The sequence below is a fragment of the Helianthus annuus genome, chromosome 12, assembly GCF_002127325.2.
Source record: "Helianthus annuus cultivar XRQ/B chromosome 12, HanXRQr2.0-SUNRISE, whole genome shotgun sequence".
Taxonomy (NCBI): domain Eukaryota; kingdom Viridiplantae; phylum Streptophyta; class Magnoliopsida; order Asterales; family Asteraceae; genus Helianthus; species Helianthus annuus.
This window is the reverse complement of record NC_035444.2, coordinates 105,156,480-105,176,589: the sequence shown is the minus strand read 5'-3', so window position 1 is coordinate 105,176,589 and position 20,110 is coordinate 105,156,480.

Genomic DNA, 20,110 nt, shown 5'->3' with positions numbered 1-20,110 from the left:
CAGGATCAGAAATCTTTCCCTGAATATAGTTTTCATAGGAGGCAACAAACGAAGCAAGGAGAGCCAGATGCTCTTCAGCAGACTTCACACTCATTGGCATTGACTTAGCAGTAGTACTCTGCTTAGAAGCTGACGATTTCTTAACTCCTGATGATCCTCCTGAAGCAGCAACAAAACACACATCACCATCCTGATTCACCATAACCTGCTCATTCTCACATGATAAAAACGCAGTAGCAGAGTCGCTAGAAGCGTTGTGAGATGAAGAAGATGTAAGCCCATTGTACACTGCCGGATCTTGAACCTGATCATATCCAGTATCTTTCTTCTTCATGCTGAGCTCATAAGCTCTCAACTTTCCTACAACCTCTTCAAGCTCTTTAGTTTCATAATCTGCTTCACCCTTGATCATTAAAGTGTAGATATCCCACTTAGTAGGCAAAGCATCTAGCAGCTTGTCATTTTTCTCTACGTCAGAATAGCAATCGATCTCATAGTTGTCCATTTCTGACATCAGATGGTAATAACGTGTGATGACGTCTTCAAGTGACTCATGCTTCATGTACTTGAAAACAGCAAACTGCTTCTTCAGTAGATCAATCTTGTTCTTTTTGACATCAGCATTACCAGCGTATCTTTTCTCCAAAGCATCCCACATATCCTTTGAGTTGGTGTACTTTTTGAAAGTATGTTTGATGCTATCAGGTAACGACATTTTGATTGCAGCCAAGGCTCTCTTTTCAGCCTCATACATCTTTTTATCATTATCTTGCATGTTCACATATTCTGTTCGACGTGGTCTGCCCTCAAAGTCGTGTGTTGGATTTACGTAACCATCTTCGATGCATATCCACATGCGCGTATCCTGATATTCAATGAAGGACTGAAAACGATCCTTCCATGTCAGATAGTTTTCCACCTTCATCATCTTAGGTGGTTTGTTGGTAGTGCCAACCTCGTGCTCCATTCTCAACAGCTCGTTCAAACTAGACATGTTCGACATTTTAATGTAACAGACTGAGAAAACCGTACGAAAGTTTCCGAAAGCAGTGGTTACTAAGTTACACCGTTAGAATCGTCTCGAAAAGACGAATCCAATGATATATAATGTCAAAGACCGAAATCGGGATTTTCCAGACTTTTTTTTTTTTTTTTTTTTTTGTCCTAAAAATCACACGAGTTCAACGGTGCAAACGGTTCTGTCTAACGAGTTACGGATCAATTTCTATTTGCAAAACACCGAAAAATTTCCGACGCTTGCCAACTGAAATTCCACCTCTTGGTTCTCTCTTAATTTCGCTGGTTGTTACTTAAATTCGCTGGTCAACAGTTAAATTCGCTGGTCAACAGATTAATTTTGCTGGTCTATTTCGCTGATATGTCAAATTCGCTGCCAATTTAGCTCAGATTAATTTCGCCGGGTAACCAGTTCGCTATTATAACGACTGGTTAAATCGCTGAAACCGTGATAATTTCGCTGTGGAAACTAACACGATTACCAAAGTCGCCTTTGGATTTAGGTTCGCCGGTCAAATTCGCTGATCAGTAAGCAAATTTATTAAATTTGCTGATGCTGCAAATTCGCTGTGTCTGTCAATTTCGCTGGTCAGTCAGCAAACTTAACCAAAATCGCCAGTTATTTCTGGAAACTTGATCTGTTCGAAAATTTTGAAGATTTTTCAGATTTTCTAACAACTTCCTGCAAAATCAAAGCAGCAAATCAGCAAAAAATTTTGAAAATTTTTCAAGAACAGTTTGAATAAACTCAAGAACGCGAAGAACAGTCTTCGAATCTTCAAGTCTATCAGCCCAAAACTTTTCCAGAATCAGCCAATTCTTTCCAGAAAACCTGCAAACCACCAAACAAACAAACCAGAAAATCAAAACAGTCAACAAAAATAAAAAAATCAGAATCAAAACACACCAAAATTTCGAAAATTTTAGAAACCCTAATTATCAGGTTTCAAAAATTTCGAATTATTACTCCCTGTTTCTGCAGCAAACAATTCTGAACCGAGCAATCAAGAGCCTAATGCTCTGATACCAAGTGTAGGTCCCCTTGAGTCTTACGGATCGTCACAGAATCGTCTATCTAACCTAGAGTGCGGAATCCTCTAGATCAGATTGTAGCAGAAAAGTGTAGAAACAGAAATCAGCAATCACTTTCAAACCGGGTTTTCTATTGATTATCAATCTCACGAATTACAATCAATCCAAAAACCCTAACAACCCTAAATTTCGTCCAAGACCTAGTCCCTCACGAAATTGCTCTCTCAAATACTGTTTTGGCTGATTAACCTTAACCCTAATGTCTAACCTTGTTTATATAACACAAGGTTTACAAGTGGGCTAGGTTAAGGACTCCTGGGCTGCGAATTGGACAGGCCCAATTCGCCCCCATCACCCAATTCCTTGGGTTTAGTTAGCCCAAACATAACAACTAACTATTACAAAGCTAAACCCGCTAACTGTTTATCGTTTAACTATTTACAAGATATCCAAAGACCAAATCTAAGCTGTTGTCACAAACATGCACCAACAAACTGCCATATTTGGAAAACTTACTTTCGAACTATTATTTCCGGGGGAAAAACAAATGGGCACTTTTTAAACTACTATCTCCGGGGGAGATACGTTTGGATATTATTTACACGGACAAACTGCCAACTTTGGGAAAAACACTTTCGAACTGTTATTTCCGGGGGAAATACGAATGGGTACTTTTAAATTACTATCTCCGGGGGAGATACGTTTGGATATTATTTATAAATCACAACTAGCAAAACTAAACGAAACTCTATCACACTAAGTCCCTGCTGACAATACCGATTAATCGCCGGGGGCGAACGGGTTATTAGTTGATAGCGCTATTAGGTTTGACAACCTCACACCGTGACCGGGGGAGATCGGGCGTGAACTAGTAGACCTTGCAACTTGGTCAATGATGATAGACATTGACTCGGGGCACAACAACTTTACGTCAACAGTTTCGGTATCTACAGTTTAGTGAGCTTACAGATGGGGTAGCTCTCCACAACGTGATTATAAATGGTATATCTAAACAACTTACGTTTTCGAAAAACTAAAACTGGACAACTTGTGAACTCGCCAACTTTATGTTGACACCCTACTGCATGCTTTGCAGGTTGCTCGAAACAGTTAGGACGGACATTGCAATCGGCTGGAGTGCGTGGTTTGTAAGTTGCACAATTGATAAACTTGTGGTTTTAAATTACGATATGTTCTCCATTCCTTTCCGCTGCAAACTTAAACTATGTTTTGAAAAAATTAAATTGGTCGCTAATTTTACCCTTAATTGTTACGATAACTAATCTGTTCAAAATAATTAGTGGCTAAGATCCTGGTCGTCCGCCTCCAAGCGGTGGTACTCCGCATGTGGATTTTGGGGGTGTGACATTTATGATAAGTAAGAAGTACCGGGTTAACTTTAAAGAGTCAAACTGCAAAAGTTGACAAATAAGTTAAAGATCTGAGAAAGAATGGTTATGTATTGACCCGTCATGAGCGGGTCAACCAACGGAAGAGACATGCTAGGTAATGGTCATGTATTGACCTGTTTAAACAGGTTGAACGTATTAATGTTTTGAAAAAGAAACTGAAAAAGAATTAATATATAAATAAGGAGATGCAATAAACATAATGTTCCTCATCCCTACCAAATGGCTTGGTAAGTTACGGGTGAGTATAAAACTAATTTTCAAGATCTGAAACATACCCGAAAAAATATTTAAAAAGCGAGTGTGAGAAGAACGGGATGTGTGAGCGAGTATTCGGGGTAATGAAATAAGTATGTGGGTATGTATGTATAGATTTAACTTCATTCCAATAGCTGTAACTTTTAAGTGATCATGAATAGGAGTGAGTATGTATATAAGATTGTTCGTACATGTCTTATTACATGGTGCTTTGTAATTAGGATACGTTAGTAAATCATATGGAATTATGTAAGTTGTATGTGAGAGCTTGTTTATATGTTCGTATGTATGTGTGTATGTATTATGTGACCGAAAGTACACATACGGATGTACGTAGGCACGAAGTAGTATTTATTGTACACGAAGGAATGAGGCTTGTATATACGTATACATAGCTTCAATATGTTTGAGTACTAAGTTACTAATCATGTGCCTTGAGAAGGAAATGAGATTTGCAGGTATACTATTGAAGTCCATTGTGAAGTTTTGAGGAATTGGAATGCAAGATTGTTCTCGGAAAGATGATCGAAAAGACTTGCACAAATAGAAAGATTGCGGCGTGGTCATTTAATTATGTATGATAGATTATGAATGTGGATTATCAAATTTTAATGATGTGCATGTTGTGGTGAATGTAGGTTACACGGGCTAACATCGGTATAAAGCATTGGAGGATTGAAGATCGAGTCAAGGGCAAGAATTGTACGGGAAGAGTAGTCATATAACTGGGGATCGTATATGTAAATGATGTGATAATCAAGAATAAACGTTGTAAATCTTTTTAATAAAGCGTGGGTTATTCTAGAAACGAACTTACATATAAGTTATATAAGTAATAATGAAAGAAATTTTTGACTTCATAATTCCGCTGCGTCATCATTTAGGATAAAACGTGTTTGGACGTTATAATAATATAGAAAACACTAACATAACAACTTAAAACACAATCATATGTATTGTAGGTGTTAAATTTATAACACTTTAATTAACTTTTCTTCGCGTGCTGTTTTAGATTTCATGCTTGGAATACATTTAATTGCCTAGTGGTGTATTGGGTTTCCTCCTGAATTGGTGTATAGGCATTATTGCCTAGTGGAGATGGATATGATCGGGTGGTTCTGCTGGTGGCACGATGATACTCCAGTGGTCCGTCAATGATCCAAATTTGCCGTTCAAAAAAAAAAAAGAATACATTTAATTGTGTTTTAAATTGTTACATTAGGTGTTTTTCAATATTATACCATTCCCAAAGAATTTAAAATATCATGTCTAAAATTTAAAAATACGATGATTTCATAGACTTTTTACACTTTATAGAAAAACTCATTTGTGAACAAATCCTTAACCACGTGTGTGTATGTATATCCAAAAGTTAAGAAAACTAACTGGATTATAAAGCTTGGTTAAATACAATATTATTACATTCATATACATCAGTGGACTCATAAATCATGGTGGTTTTGTAGATGATGGCCTATGAGGATGTCCCAATCAGATCCCTCGAAGCGATGAGGTAATGTCATATGAAGCATACCTAATTGTATCATTTCTTAATTCAGTTATGTTCAATGAGAGCCGTTCAAAAAATTATTATATTCACTAAGAAGAGATTTTGAAAACCACATTTTACATTATGTTATAGTTATACATAATTTTTATTAGAAGCATGATTACAAAAAACAAAATATATATGTGGACCTATAATGTAGTTTCAATATACATTAGAATTAAAAAAAAACAAATGACTACGTTTCTGTTATAAACAATGAAGATTTTATATGTTAGAAAAAGAACCAACAGGACTAAGCAGCCAACACAACATTACTAGAAACAAAGAACAACACCAATTTGACCAACGTAAGTGTTGATGCGGATTATTAAATGCATTACATATCCATCTCATTTATATTTGTGCTATTAATGTATTTTGGTATTTTAAATAGTTATGTTAAAAAAAAATAAGGATAAGTAGACTTCTATAACATTTTAATACAAATTTTTGTAAAACAGATCAATCCAACACAAAGTTAAGGTGCACAAATAAGTAAGGTTCAAAGAGTACCTAATACAATTATCTTTATTTGTAGACGTTTAAATGAACGAATTAAAAATGAACGAGAATCATTATAAAAAGAAAAACACACACATCTCTATATATGTATGTAATTTAGGTTTACATTTTTGTCGTTTTGTGTACACTTCAATTTTTAAAATAACCAATTAAAAAAACAACATTATGGACACAACCATGAAGTAGGACATTCGAATGCAATTAACTCATTTTATTAATAATTAAAGTTTTGAATTGGTGTAATAACTCATTGACTATAAAATATCTTCAACCCATCTATTCTAATTTTTAACGAACGGCTGTAGATTAATATTACAAATAAACAAAACCATGTTGGATATATTTATTTATAACAAAAAAAAAAAAAAAACAAAGATGAGGTATAGTTATTAGAACATACGTAGTGGGGCGCGAAATGCCCCCATAGCGCTAAGATGGCGCCGCCCACACCAGAACGAAGGGCGCAATGCCAAAAAAAAAAAATTCAAAGCGCTATGATTATCACGGCGTTATTTGATGAATGTTTTGATTTTTTAACCGTTGTCAAACGGTCATATTTAAAAAAAAATCAATTTTTTTTTTTTATTTTCACCCTATAAATACATTCCAACTCTTCCATTTTTTTTACAAATCAATACATTCCAACTCTCATTCTCTATATATTTTTTAAAAAGTGTTGAAGCTACTCTCACCCTATTCAAAAAAATGGGTTCCCCGTCGGAAGACTCTTTCACCGAAATTTACCGAAAATTTTTTTCGCCCGACGAAGACGCGGCCGAGGAAGAAGCGGTTACGAGTGCATGTACTCTAGAGAAATACATAACACGTTGAAGGCGGATTTGGTTGAGCATGCTTGGGCGATTCGCCCAATTCGATACAACAGTGATCACGACGAAGATTCCGAGGAAGAAGAGGTTGAGGAATTCAAAGACGGGAACTTTGAAGACGTAGGTTTGGATGCTGGAGAAAACGAAGAGGAAGAAGGAGAGAACGAAAATGAAACCGAAGAATAAATTTATTTTTTAGGTGTAATGTTTTTTTCTTTAACTTTTTTTTTATTTTAATGTATTGTTTTTTATTTAATGGAATGTTTTTTAATTTTATAAAACTTAGAAATTAATTAAAAAATGAAAATTAAATTAATTGAGTAATGATGACAAAGGGGCTTTATGACTACGGCCTCAAATTGCATAACGCCCCATAAAGCCCCTTGCTGACGTGGCATGCCACATGTCGCATAACGCCCCCAAAAGGGCTTTATGACTACACATGGCCTTAACGCGTGATTTGAGACACCGCCCCACGTCATCAACCGACGCAAGATGGTTCAGGCAGCGGCGTTGTTTCTTACATCGTGTGGGCCACTCCTTTTCCCCCAAATATGTTAAGCTAACTTTACAATTAATAAATATTACATATTTCGATCACCGAAATATGTTAGGCTAACTTTACAATTAATAAATATTACATATTGGGTAAAGTTGTTGTACAAATAAAGATAACGTATCAAACGTACGAATAGCATGAAAAAAGCAAAAAACACACGGTAACATTTTGTAATTATGTGCTTGTAGTGTAATTATCAAAATTACTCTATAAAATGATACTGTAGAATAATTTTGATCTTGTAGACTAATTTTGTAAATGTTCTTGTAGAGTAATTTTGATCAAAAAAGCTATACGTAACCTAAAAAACCTCCAAAAAACCTAACCCCCCCCCCCCCAAAAAAAAAATTAAAAAAAAAAAACCCTAATCCCCCACCCCCCAAAAACCTTTAAAAAAAACCTAACCCTCCCCCCCCCCCCCCCCCCCCCCCCCCCCCCACCCAAACTAAAAGCTAAAAACTAAACCATAAAGTTAAACCCCATAACTAAATACTAACAAAATTACTCTACAAGATCATCTGTAGAGTAATTTTGAATTATATGTTATTTGATAAACTTGCAGGGTAATTTAATTCACTTTTAAAGTAATTTTGATGCAGAATAATTTTGATACACTTGTAGAGTAATTTTGATAATTACCCTAAAAGAACAAAATTACTCTACAAGAACATTTTACAAAATTACTCTAAATAATCATTTGTAGAGTAATTTTGATAGTTATTGGTAATTACAAAAATGTCACCACGTTTTCTTATCTTTTCCTTCAGTTCGTACGTTTTGCACGTTAAAATTATTTGTATTTGATCTTTTGTCATTACATATTTAGATCGTACACTATCAAATTCTTTATGTTACAAACAATTAATAAATATTACATATTTAGATCGTACCCTATCAAATTCTTTATGTTACAAAAAAATTATATATAACAATATTAATTTTGTTGTAAAACAATGGCCTATTAGCGACTAGTACATGAACATAATCAAAGAAACACAGAGAGAAAAATAGAGTAGAAAAATATTATTCATTGAGATGTAAACATACAATACAAAGAACCTCTATATATAGTGTTCTTACATTAATATAAAGGACATGAAGAGACGGGAGTTAGAATGTGGATAGTCACCAAAATATAACTTATTTATAACAAATTTTACTTTATAACAAGTTTAGTTATTGTTATTGTATACTAACTTAAAATACAAAGTCGATGGCACCAGCCACCGACATCACACCTCAAATTACAATTTTGTCCTTTGATATAATTTTCATTTTGGCTCCCTCAGTATTTTCCATTTTGGCTCCCTCATTTTTTAACTAATTTGTTTTCCTCTTAAAACTTACACAATAACAAAGCTATCATCTAAATTTCTAACTTTTCACTTTTACTTTCTTGGTTTTTAATTTTTTTTCTTTTTGTCCCTTTGTGTTTTTAGTTTATATCACGTTTACATGTTGCTATAAATTCGAAACGGGTAGTTGGTTCGTCACAACTTAATACATTTCGTTTAATCGTACCGTATCTTTATACGTTTCTTTCGTGTGCTTAAACACATTAATGTCACTGTGCCAACACGCTTAACGAACGATAATGTGCCCTTAAATGTCACGCCACAACGCGCGAGCACCTTATTTTCATTCTTTAACTTAAAAAAAAAATATTTCCTCACGTGCTTATTTTTATGGACATTTCGATACATATTCATGTATCGGTATTGGACGTAAACAATACACATTTACGTTTCAACCTAAAGTTTTCCTAAAAATGAGTCGGGTCTAATATAATACGTTTTCATGCCTATTTTTATGTATGTTTTAAGTTGTTATAGGTTTTGATGTAAACACTTTATTTTCTCACATACTCATTTTTATATGTACATGTCAATATAAATTCATGTTAATGAACATGGTCAAATATAATACGTTTTTGTACTTATTTTTATGTACGTTTATGATTTGACATACGAGTCACTATGCGTATTGATGCCACTAAGTCTTAATGAAAATGTAAGGGTTATGTAGTAATTAGGTGGAATCCCATTAAATGAACCAACCCGGTTTGGATTTTGTTATTTGATTTAAATGCTTATGTAAGTTACATTAATTTATATCGGATACGTCAAAACACACGTTTTTATATGGTTGACAGATTACATAACTCTTGCGCTAATCTATTTGATGTTTGCGATATACCCGCGCCGCAACGCGCGTGGCCTTATTACTAGTATATCTTAAATGTAAAAGTCGGTGACTTTTACATAAAAGATCCCTCCTTTTTCATAATTTTACACAAATTGTATACTATAAATGATGCATGCAACTAATTAAATAAATTCGTTACAATATTTCTCACGTTGTGCGTTATATATCTATCTTATTTGACCACCAATTCTCCTCTCACTTTTACAAATGCTAATTTGACCACCAATTCTCCTCTCACTTTTACAAATGCTAATTTTAGCCCTATACAATCTATCATACATTTTGGCCACCTACCAACTCTAACCCCTACACTTTTACATAATGCCTAAGCCACTTACCAAGTCTAACCCCTAAATTTTCAGATAATGCCTAAATTTTTCAGCGGGTACTTTGTGTAGATATTTATGGTGTGTTGCTATTGTGTTTTACACTTTTTTGTATTTGTTTTTTACGTATCGTGTTTTACAAAATGCGCTATTTTGTCATACCCGTTGTGTTTTACGCTTCGTGTTTTACTGCACGTTTTGACCCGTCACGCGGCGGGCAGAATCCTAGTTATAATTATAGCTTAAGTAAAAAAGATTATTTATTTACAACGATATTAATATTAACATTTTCAATATAACTTTTTTTTAACTATAGGTTAAGTAAAAAGATTATATATTTAAAGTTGTATGTATTAAGAAGTGCTAATCCCGAAATGCGTAACGAATCTTTGTTATAATAGATCACGAGTAATAGACATTACAAAGGTGTTAATAAGTGTTGATAACATCTCAATACCGTTTCCTGATAACAATCTTTCACGTGGCAGACCTTGTTTTTTTCCAGTATATATGTTTATTTAAATATATGCGAATAGAAACTATATATTACAAAGTGGCGCAACCTAAGGTTAGGGCACAAGCCGCACTACCTTTTGTTCCAAGACCTAGGTTCAAGATTGTTTTCTTTTTCTTTTTTTTTTCTTTTTTTTCTTTTTTTCTTTTTTTCTTCTTGCTTATTTATTTTAACTTTCTAATGGGTTTTATTATCTAAATCATTCTATTTTTTTTATTTTCTTTTTGGAGTTTTATAACTTTCTAGTGTTTTTATCTAAACTATTCTTCTAATTTATTTTCAGAGTTTCTTTTTAATAATTTCCTTGGCAAAAAACAGTTCCAAACTAGTTTATAAATTTCATTTCTTTCTTTTGAGCTCATACATACCCTTAAATGAAGAGCGCATCCGTATTATTTTATGCATTTTTTTAATTGCTATAGTTAGTGATGGTACTGTAACAAATCGAAAAGATGCTGACCTAAACTGAAACGATGCTGGCCCAATTTCAGTTGCGAAGAGTATGGGAAACACACTAGTTTATAATCTACTTTTCTTATTCTATATCTATATATATATATATAGGTAGAGGATCCTGTAAAAAGTAGAACTTTTATGAGAAGTGTGAGAAATAATTTGGGAATGACAAGTGTCCTTTATCCTAATTAATTCAAAAGGGTATATTAGTAATTTGACATTTTTATCATTTAATTGATTTCCAAGAATAACTGCCAAAAAAAAAAGAAATTGCCGATGAGTTTTTTAAGGTTTGAATCGAATTTTGAAGTAGGAGAAATTTTAGGAAACATTATACATCTGATTGTTTTATATTCTTCATCATCTTTTAATCGCAACATCTTTTAATCATACATTGTTCATGGCGTGGTGTTTTAAAAAACTGGAGACATTGACTATGATTCAAGTCATGGTGTTTTATCTGGAGACATTGTTCATGGCGTGGTGTTTTATCTATGACTTGAATCATACATTGTTCATGGCGTGGTGTTTTAAAAAACTGGAGACATTGACTATGATTCAAGTCATGATGTTTTATCTGGAGACATTGTTGATGGCGTGGTGTTTTATCTATGACTTGAATCATAGATGTTAAAAACACCACGCCATGAACAATGTCTCCAGATAAAACACCATGACTTGAATCATAGTCATGGTGTTTTAAAATCTGGGAATGTTTTGTATTGATGAAACACCACCCCATGAACAATGTCTCCAGATAAAACACCATGACTTGAATCATAGATGTTTAAAACACCACGCCATGAACAATGTCTCCAGATAAAACACCATGACTTGAATCATAGATGTTTAAAACACCACGCCATGAACAATGTCTCCAAATAAAACACCATTACTTGAATCATAGTCAATTTTATCCAGTTGTTTTAAAACACCACGCCATGAATCTGATTACAGTTCTCTTTATGATAATGTATGACGAATATGTAACCAAAGACCTCCTACAATTAAGGTGAATCATTAATTCCTATATTTAAGGAAAAAGGTGTGAATGTAGGAGTTTTTGGTCGTGTATGATATGGTTACCATATTTCAAACATTGAAAAAGACACTATTACCCTTCAATTTTACATAAGGTCCCTCTAATTAAAACACAATTTACATTTTTATACCCTATTGATCTCAACCATTAGATCAAATATCCAATGGTTTAAAACACTTCTTACTCTTCTTACATTTTAGACATTTTTTACCATATCCCTACCCTATATATATATATATAAACATAAAAGGTCAAACAACAGTTAACTTTTAGTCAACATCAATTTGTGCATGTATAGTTTTCAGATTTTGATTTCGACCACAGTGACATTTACTTTTGTGACACTTGGTAACAAATAGTAACCCATTTTTCTTATGGTTTTGTTTTTATGGTTTTTTTCCGTATGTTTAACATTATTTCTATGTAATAAAACTTTGGCTTTGTTTTAATTTTGTGACAAAATTTAAATTAGTTTTGCTTTTATAATAGTTTTGTTTTACGTTTTTTCTCATGTTTGATTGTTATTTGGTTGCTACTTCGCATGATGTTTGTTGGTCACATTTGGTATGTTTTTACCCCCCCCCCCCCTAATTTTTTAATACGTGTCGATATACATTCGCATTCGTCTATGGTTTACTTCACGTGAGTCACTAGGTGTTAAAAATTCGTGATTTTATTTTATGATTTTTCTCGATTTTGGTCTTCGTTTAATTGCTACTTAGCACGGCTTTACGTCTCCTGCCCCGCAGTACTGGTAGCATGGTTTTATGCCCCCCGCCTCGCAACGCAGGGGTTTATGACTAGTTATTAGCATGGTTGCAAAAGTCGTTAGGCGCTCCCTAGTCGGTCGACCGGGGAGTTGAGAGTACTCCGCATAGGCGGAGAGTACTCGGGGAGTACTCGGACATGTTAAATTATAAATAAATTAGTTTTCGGAAATTAAATATATGTCTAATATCATAAATTTACAAATATTTATAACAAAATACGTGAAAATGATATTCATTATTTAATATGATAGTCATATAAATTATGTTTTATTATTTTTTAAGTCAAACTCGGCTCAAATTGACCTACTAGATCCGATTTTGGCCGAGTTTGACCGCGTTTTATCGATTCCGAGTAATTAGGCGGAGTTAGAGAAAGTCGCCTCGGCAGCCTACCTTGTAGCGACTACTCGGGGAATACTCGGCCTTGGAAACCTTGTTTTACAACCATAGTTATTAGTTAAACACCATTCAAAAACATTAATAAAATGAAGATAGGTTGACTCGTATAAAGTCATTTTTTAGCTGTCAATATAATGTTGACAATTAGACTTTTATTGGTAAAGTCAACAGTTTTATTAGGGGAAAAATTGTAGTGGTGGATAAACATGAGAGATCTTAAGGATTCTGTTATGCATCTAGTCATCTATGACTCAACGGGATTATCATTTTCATACTTTGATGAATAGAATTAAGATCCGATAGAAAGCTTATGGTACCCTCTTGTTATTTTTTATATTCTTTTTCTATAAAATCACATTTAAACTTATCATATTTATCTCTTATACATGTCATATTTTTTAAAAGTATTCTTTTTGTTACAAAACAAATTCAAAAGTGTAAAAAAAATATTGTAGACAGTTTTTTTTTTTCAAATTTTTTGCTTGTTTTTTTATATTAATTTAAAAAACATATTTTTTTAAAGTGTTCACTTCGATTGAAGTCTTATAATGGTTTTAACTTGCTTATAACGTACTCCTTACACTAATTAAATTTTAACTTATATAGATTGTTAATTTAGAGTTTGATAAAATTATTTTCGTACCTATTGTTTATTTGTTCACTTAGATAGACGGTTTGAATGATTAATATGTGCTAGGACTATAAACACTATTTTAAAAGAAAAACTTTATTAGTTTTTAATAAATAAAAATTGTTAATTATTTTATAAACACATTTAAAGTATTAAAAATTATAAAAGTAAGAGCTTTAAAATACAAACTAGAAGAGGGAAAAACATTATATAGAGTCATTGTTCACAATTTATATATATTGTCTCATGTTAAAATTTAAATTTGTTTATTCGTATAAAAAATATTAATCATATCTAACATACTTAAACTCGTGTTATGAATTGTTAATTCTAAATTGACAACGAATAATGAAGATACACGTAATGTAATTTTATGATTTAAGATGCTTTAAAAGGACGTTTAAGCATATAAGTTATTGTTATTTACATAATGATCCAAAGGTGCTGGACATGTATTGTGCTTCCACCAATGTATATTCAAACCAAAATAGGACATCTTTCCCTTACTGTAACATGTATAATAAGAAGCAGTTATCAAAAGTTGTTTTATTCAATTAGATACATGCAATAAAGAATTAAAAAAAAATGACTAATGGTTCAATTAAGACGACTTGAAACATTATACTCACCCTAAATCAAACATACTAAACAATCTACACACTAACATTTCATTTTTATTTGCGAAAATGTTAAAATATCAGTGAGTTAACAAGACTTCAAACAATCAATAACTTCAACTATAATGACATATTTATAACTATTAAACTCTTGATTATGTACAGATTGTTCTATTTAAAAAGCATATAATGTTACAAATTGGCGCTTAGTTAATATGTATTTGATTTGATAATGTATCGGTTTAAACATCTTATGTCACTAATCCTATTACTTATTACTTAGGGGCTGTTTGTTACCTCTTAATGATGCTCTTATTGGTTCAGAGTTCTTACTGGTTCAGCACTCAGGGGCGGATTCATGCTTTGGTGAGGTGGTGCACAGGCACCCCCTCAACTTAGGCTCGTACTATAGAAAAATCTACAAGTCTGAGAAAGGAAACGTGACAAGACCTTTAGAAAATCGAAAGGCACCGTCAGAAAAAAACTAAAAGGACCCCAACAAGAAGTTTGCTCCTCTGTAGTTCATCATTTTTTTTTCCGACCGGTCACTGTGCAACTTAAAGAAAATGAAGAAGAAGATAACATGATATTTTATTATTAAACCAACTTTTTTTTCTTTTAACTCGGAGACCCACTAGCCGTTAATTATTACTATCATTTATGTATCCCATTTTTAATCCTTTTATTATTTACAGATTTAGTGATTTACTTATGGATGATTTTACTTTTTTTTTTTGTTAATTCTTTTCAAAAAAAAAAAAAAAAAAAATCCTTTAAGAGTAAACTGTCATTTTGATCCCTAAGGTTCGGTCACTTTTGTCATTTTAGTTCAAATCTCAAACTTTTTAAATCTTGGTCCTATGATTTCACTTTAATAATATTGTTATATTTCTCTAGGATCCTTTAATAATATTGTTATTTGTTGCTGGAAAAAAAACAATTACTTTATATTATATACTCTTATTTTTATATTTCTGTCGCTTTCATAAGGTAAGATGGACTACATAGCATGTTTAATGAAGAATGTGGTATTATTATAGTGGTTCGAATTAAGTCTTACAAAATGAGTATTAAATGGATTTTAGGGATAAGTTTTATATAGATACTAGTAATGATGCCCGCGCGTGTTGCGGCGCGGGTATATCGTAAATATTGAGTGGATTAGTCCAAGCATTATGTGTCACGTTAACCACACGAAAACGCGTGTTTCGACGTATCCGATTGAACTTAATGTAACCTACATAAGCATTGCGATTTGATCCAGGCATTATGTGTTGCGTTAACTACACGAAATCAAATTTGAAAAATCAGAAATGTTACACTTCTAACCGAAACATTGGGGGAGAGGGGCAGGTGCACCTCCCGTCCCTTAAAAGCTAAGTCCCACTCTAATGTAATGATGATGGTTTGAATAGGTGACATGTTCTTTTGTATGGTGGTGGCTCATAATATTGTTCATAGGAGTGGAGGCGGTTACTTTTAGTGTTTTATGCCATAGGTTAAAAATTGGGTGGTCGGTGGCACCGACTTTCTCCTTTAAGATATAGGATAATAGATTTTTAAGAGTCCAGCACGTATCTAGTTTCGTTCAAGTCCCGCCACTAAGATTATAGATAATTCCGATGACAATTACTTTATTAATATAATATAATATATTTTATAAAGTTGGTACAATTTAATAAAGAAAAATTATTGTGTGTAAAACGTTTGTGAACAAATGAGAAACGGCATGTCATTTTACTACTTTGGTATGGGCGAAGGTTAGCCAGTGGTGTAAGGTTCCGTTCCCGATGGCCTTTTCTTTCAAGGACGTCTTGGAGGGTCATTCGTATAGCGGTTTGAAAGGTAAGGCGCTGATGTGTTATAAAGGTATTTCGCTTATCACGTGTTGGCAAGTTTGGAAGGCTAGGAACGAGTTTGTGTTCTCGGGGAAGAGTCCGAAGGTTGAAGAGGTGTTTAGTGCTATCAAGTCCATAGGTTTTCTTTGGTTTAGAAGTAGATCGAGGTACAAGGATACGTCGTGGGTTGATTGGTGTAAATTTATGTAAATTTTGTTGTTGGTCTTGGTCTCCTGCCGATTTTTTTTTCGGCAGGTTGGCTGCGTTTTAATGAAGTTTTCCTTTCAAAAAAAAAAAAAAACAAATGAGAAGGTGCATGAAGTTTCTTATTTACTTCTAGCGTATGCACATACGTAGCCACCAGAATAATTTTCCACTTCCCAAAGTTGATAACAGGTTGACAACAAATTTTATTGACAACATACTGTAAAAAATTGAGGGGTGGTCGGTGGCTTTTGCCACCAACTTTCTCCTTTAAGATTATAGATAATGTGTTACCGTTAAGAAAAATAATTAAAGAAATAATAAAACAGGTCAGCATTATTGAACTACGCAAAGAAATATATAACAAAATTATATTAAAACCCCACGGTAAAAACATTATAGTTCAGCCACCGACTACCAAACCAATTTGGACATGCAATAAAACCTTGTTTTGACATTAAATCAGATTGAGCCGTGACCCGACCCGACCTGCCTGTTTTACCAAGCCTCGTTAAATCCATATATATTATTGGTTGGACACATTTTTGCACCCCCTCATCAAAATTGCTGGATCCGTCACTGTCAGCACTTAATGGTTTAGACTGCTTGTTTCACGAGCAGATGTCTGAATGGTTCAGACATTTGCCTCTGAATGATTAAGATTTATACAGAGTCTGAATGGTTAATACCTCTAATCTGAATTGTTCAGACATTTGCCTCTGAACAATTAGCATTATATAGTTTCTTAATGATTCAGACCTTTACTAGTTAAACATTTAATGATTTAAATATCTTACTGTTTCAGCACTTAAACATTCAGATGTTGCAAAACAGCCCCTTACTACTTATTATCTTGTGACAATGAAAGTTTCTTTTCAAAAAAAAAAAAAAAAAAAAAAAAAAAAAAAAATCTTGTGACAATTAATTTCAATTTACTTATGTAGAGGTCAAATGAATAATTGAGTGTCATTGGTTGGTTCATGTTATTACTACACATTTTTTAATTGTTGATTATCTAAAACACGCATAATAAGCAGCCTACCGACCTTCATAAATTGTTGGAGGAGAAATTAAAAGAGTTGAATTGACCCACACACACCTTTTCCTTCTCCGAAATACCTGACTGACTTCCTGCCATGTGGGACCGCCACCCCACTCGCACTTTTATTCGCATTTGATCCCTACAAAACAATAAATAAATCACGAGATCGCTCTCTACCGTTGATTTTTTAAATGAAAAAAAACTTTTCAATCATGGATCTCAAATCAAAATGAAATTCATCATAAAGATGGAATTTCTTAATCGATTTGGTTAGGTAACATAGCTTCGATTCGGTGATTACATTAGATTTTCTTTTATTTGATTTAATTGGATACTTTAATCATCATCATACTCAATAATTCCACCAATAGCAAAGTAAGATGAAGACATCTTAGTAAGACACTCGACTCGATGGTAATTTTGCATCAAACCTTGGCACATAACACTTAACAATCGGGACAAAGGCCGATTAGTGCATGTAACCCCTTATCTTTCGGCTATCAACGTCACCATATGATTCATGATTAACCGTCCGCCGCTTTTAACATTATTTTTATGAAATTAGTTAAATAACGTTAAAATACTTGGATTCTTTAACTAGGTTAGAAATCTTGTGTATTATAGGAGCTAAATAAATGTAATGTTATATAACTTTTTTTTTTTTTGATAAATTTTGAACCAAACTTTTATTTATATATAAACAACTGGCCGAGTTACATCAATATCGCAGGTAAGCGAGCAACAAGCTGCGCCGCTACCCCCTTCTGAATAGCAAACCCTAGCCTTATGTATTACACGATATCGCAGGTAAGCGAGCAAACCCTAGCCTTGTAATAAAAAAATATGTTTTAAAAAAATCGTTTATTGTACATGTTGCATAGACTTATGTATTACACGAATTCAATTAAATATTATTTTATCTGTTAACATGTACAATCATTGAGATATGTTAAAAAACGAACTCTAACGTAGCAATTATAAATTATGATAAAGTTAGTAAAAAAATCAACTAGGTATTTATTTTGTAATTGATAAATGATAATCTAATTGAAGTGTAGTTAATCCTTCAAATATCATTTTAGTATAGTTAAAATTAACTTAAATTGTAATTTAAATATATGAATAAATATAATAAATTAAAAACTAAAACTGGATTATTTTATATCACATTTTTTTAATTATTTAACATATTGTAGTTTTACCATTAAAACCATCCAACCATGCGAAATATTTAGGTTTTCTATTATAAACCGCTCACAGAAACAATTATTATTATTATTATTATTATTATTATTATTATTATTATTATTATTATTATCTTTTTTTAAATATTAAAACGAACATAATCTTGAACTTAATGATATTTGAAGACTTAAGTAGAAGATTTTAGAGTGAAATATAAATTTATTTAGCTAATTGAAAACATAAATAACTATATATAGTTAAATAATACGTATTTATAATTAAATTTATATTAAATATTTAAAAATATATTATTTCATATTATACAAAGACGTTAACACAAGCTGAGAGCGTCTAGAATGATGCCAAGTATTCTAAACTAGTTTTTTACCCATGTCACGCGTTGCGACGACAACCTAGCGTTTGTAACTTCGTGTCACACACTACGATAACGTATGACTTTGTTACACACATGACATATGCGTAGACTCGTTAATCGTACTTTAGCCATTACTTCAACTTATAATAATGGATTTTTTACATTAACATTAAATATTTATATCAACAATTGTGTAAGCAAACAAACAAATATTTATTTGGTGTCACTTTTAAATCTTTCTCTAAATTATCTCTCTTTGAATATTCTAAGTGACATCACCACATATCCAAACCTCAAACCTTATTTCACTTTGATTTTTCTTCATTTGCACCCCCATGATAGTAAATCTGTCAATACTAAACAGCTTTATATAGAAACTCCGTAGTTAAAAAAAACTATATTTCCCACAAATTTAATTTTGTGTCAGTAGAGGATTGTAAAAGAGAAACACAATGACATCTCATCATATTCTACTCAAGTCTATTCAGTGTCCACATGTTTAAATTACCTAGATGTTTATCTTTTTTTTTTTAAATCATTTTTCTATAGTGGTTTCCAGGTGATATGCAAATCACCAAAACCATCTTTGAATTTCAAAACCTTTTCATCTTCTTTTAGGCTAACATTTGGTTTTAAGTCATTCTCACCATAACAGGTGAAAACTCGAGAGAACATGGGAGATTTGAAGATATCTGAACTTAGACAGTGGGGTGTGGGGCGGTTGTTTGGGTTCAACGCCGGCAGCTCCATCCCAGGTTGGCGTTGGGGATGGCATTACCCCTTTGGTGTGGGGATTGAGCCTAGCGTGGGGAGGGGGGCTGGTTGACATGGCTGGCTTTGGTTGGCTGGTTCGATCTAGCCGTTAGGGTAGCCGTTGCTAAACCAGAAAAAGAACCACATGGCTGGCCACGCCACACTAAGCCACGCCACACCACTGGTTTTTTAGTATTACCTTGTGGATCCCACCCTCGCCACATGTCGAACAATGCCTCCAACCCAAACTCCTCCACACCCCCATACTCTTAATTCCATGCTAAAGCCATCTCTAATTGTTAGTCTTCGTTCTAATCTGCAAACCCGAATAACCGTACCATAAAATACCCGAAGTTATTCATACAACCGGTTCTTGGTTATGTTTTTTTTCATGGTTTCAGGACTGGGTTCGGTTCGCGTTTATCCGGGTTCGGGTTAACTCATTTGCTCAGCATGGTCCTCACCACAACCACAAAAGCCATCATCACCAAACACTTTCGTCTTCAATTCCCAAGATGATCTCTCTCCCTGTCTTTCTATACTACTTTACCAACTTCAAATCTCTTTCTGTACTACATT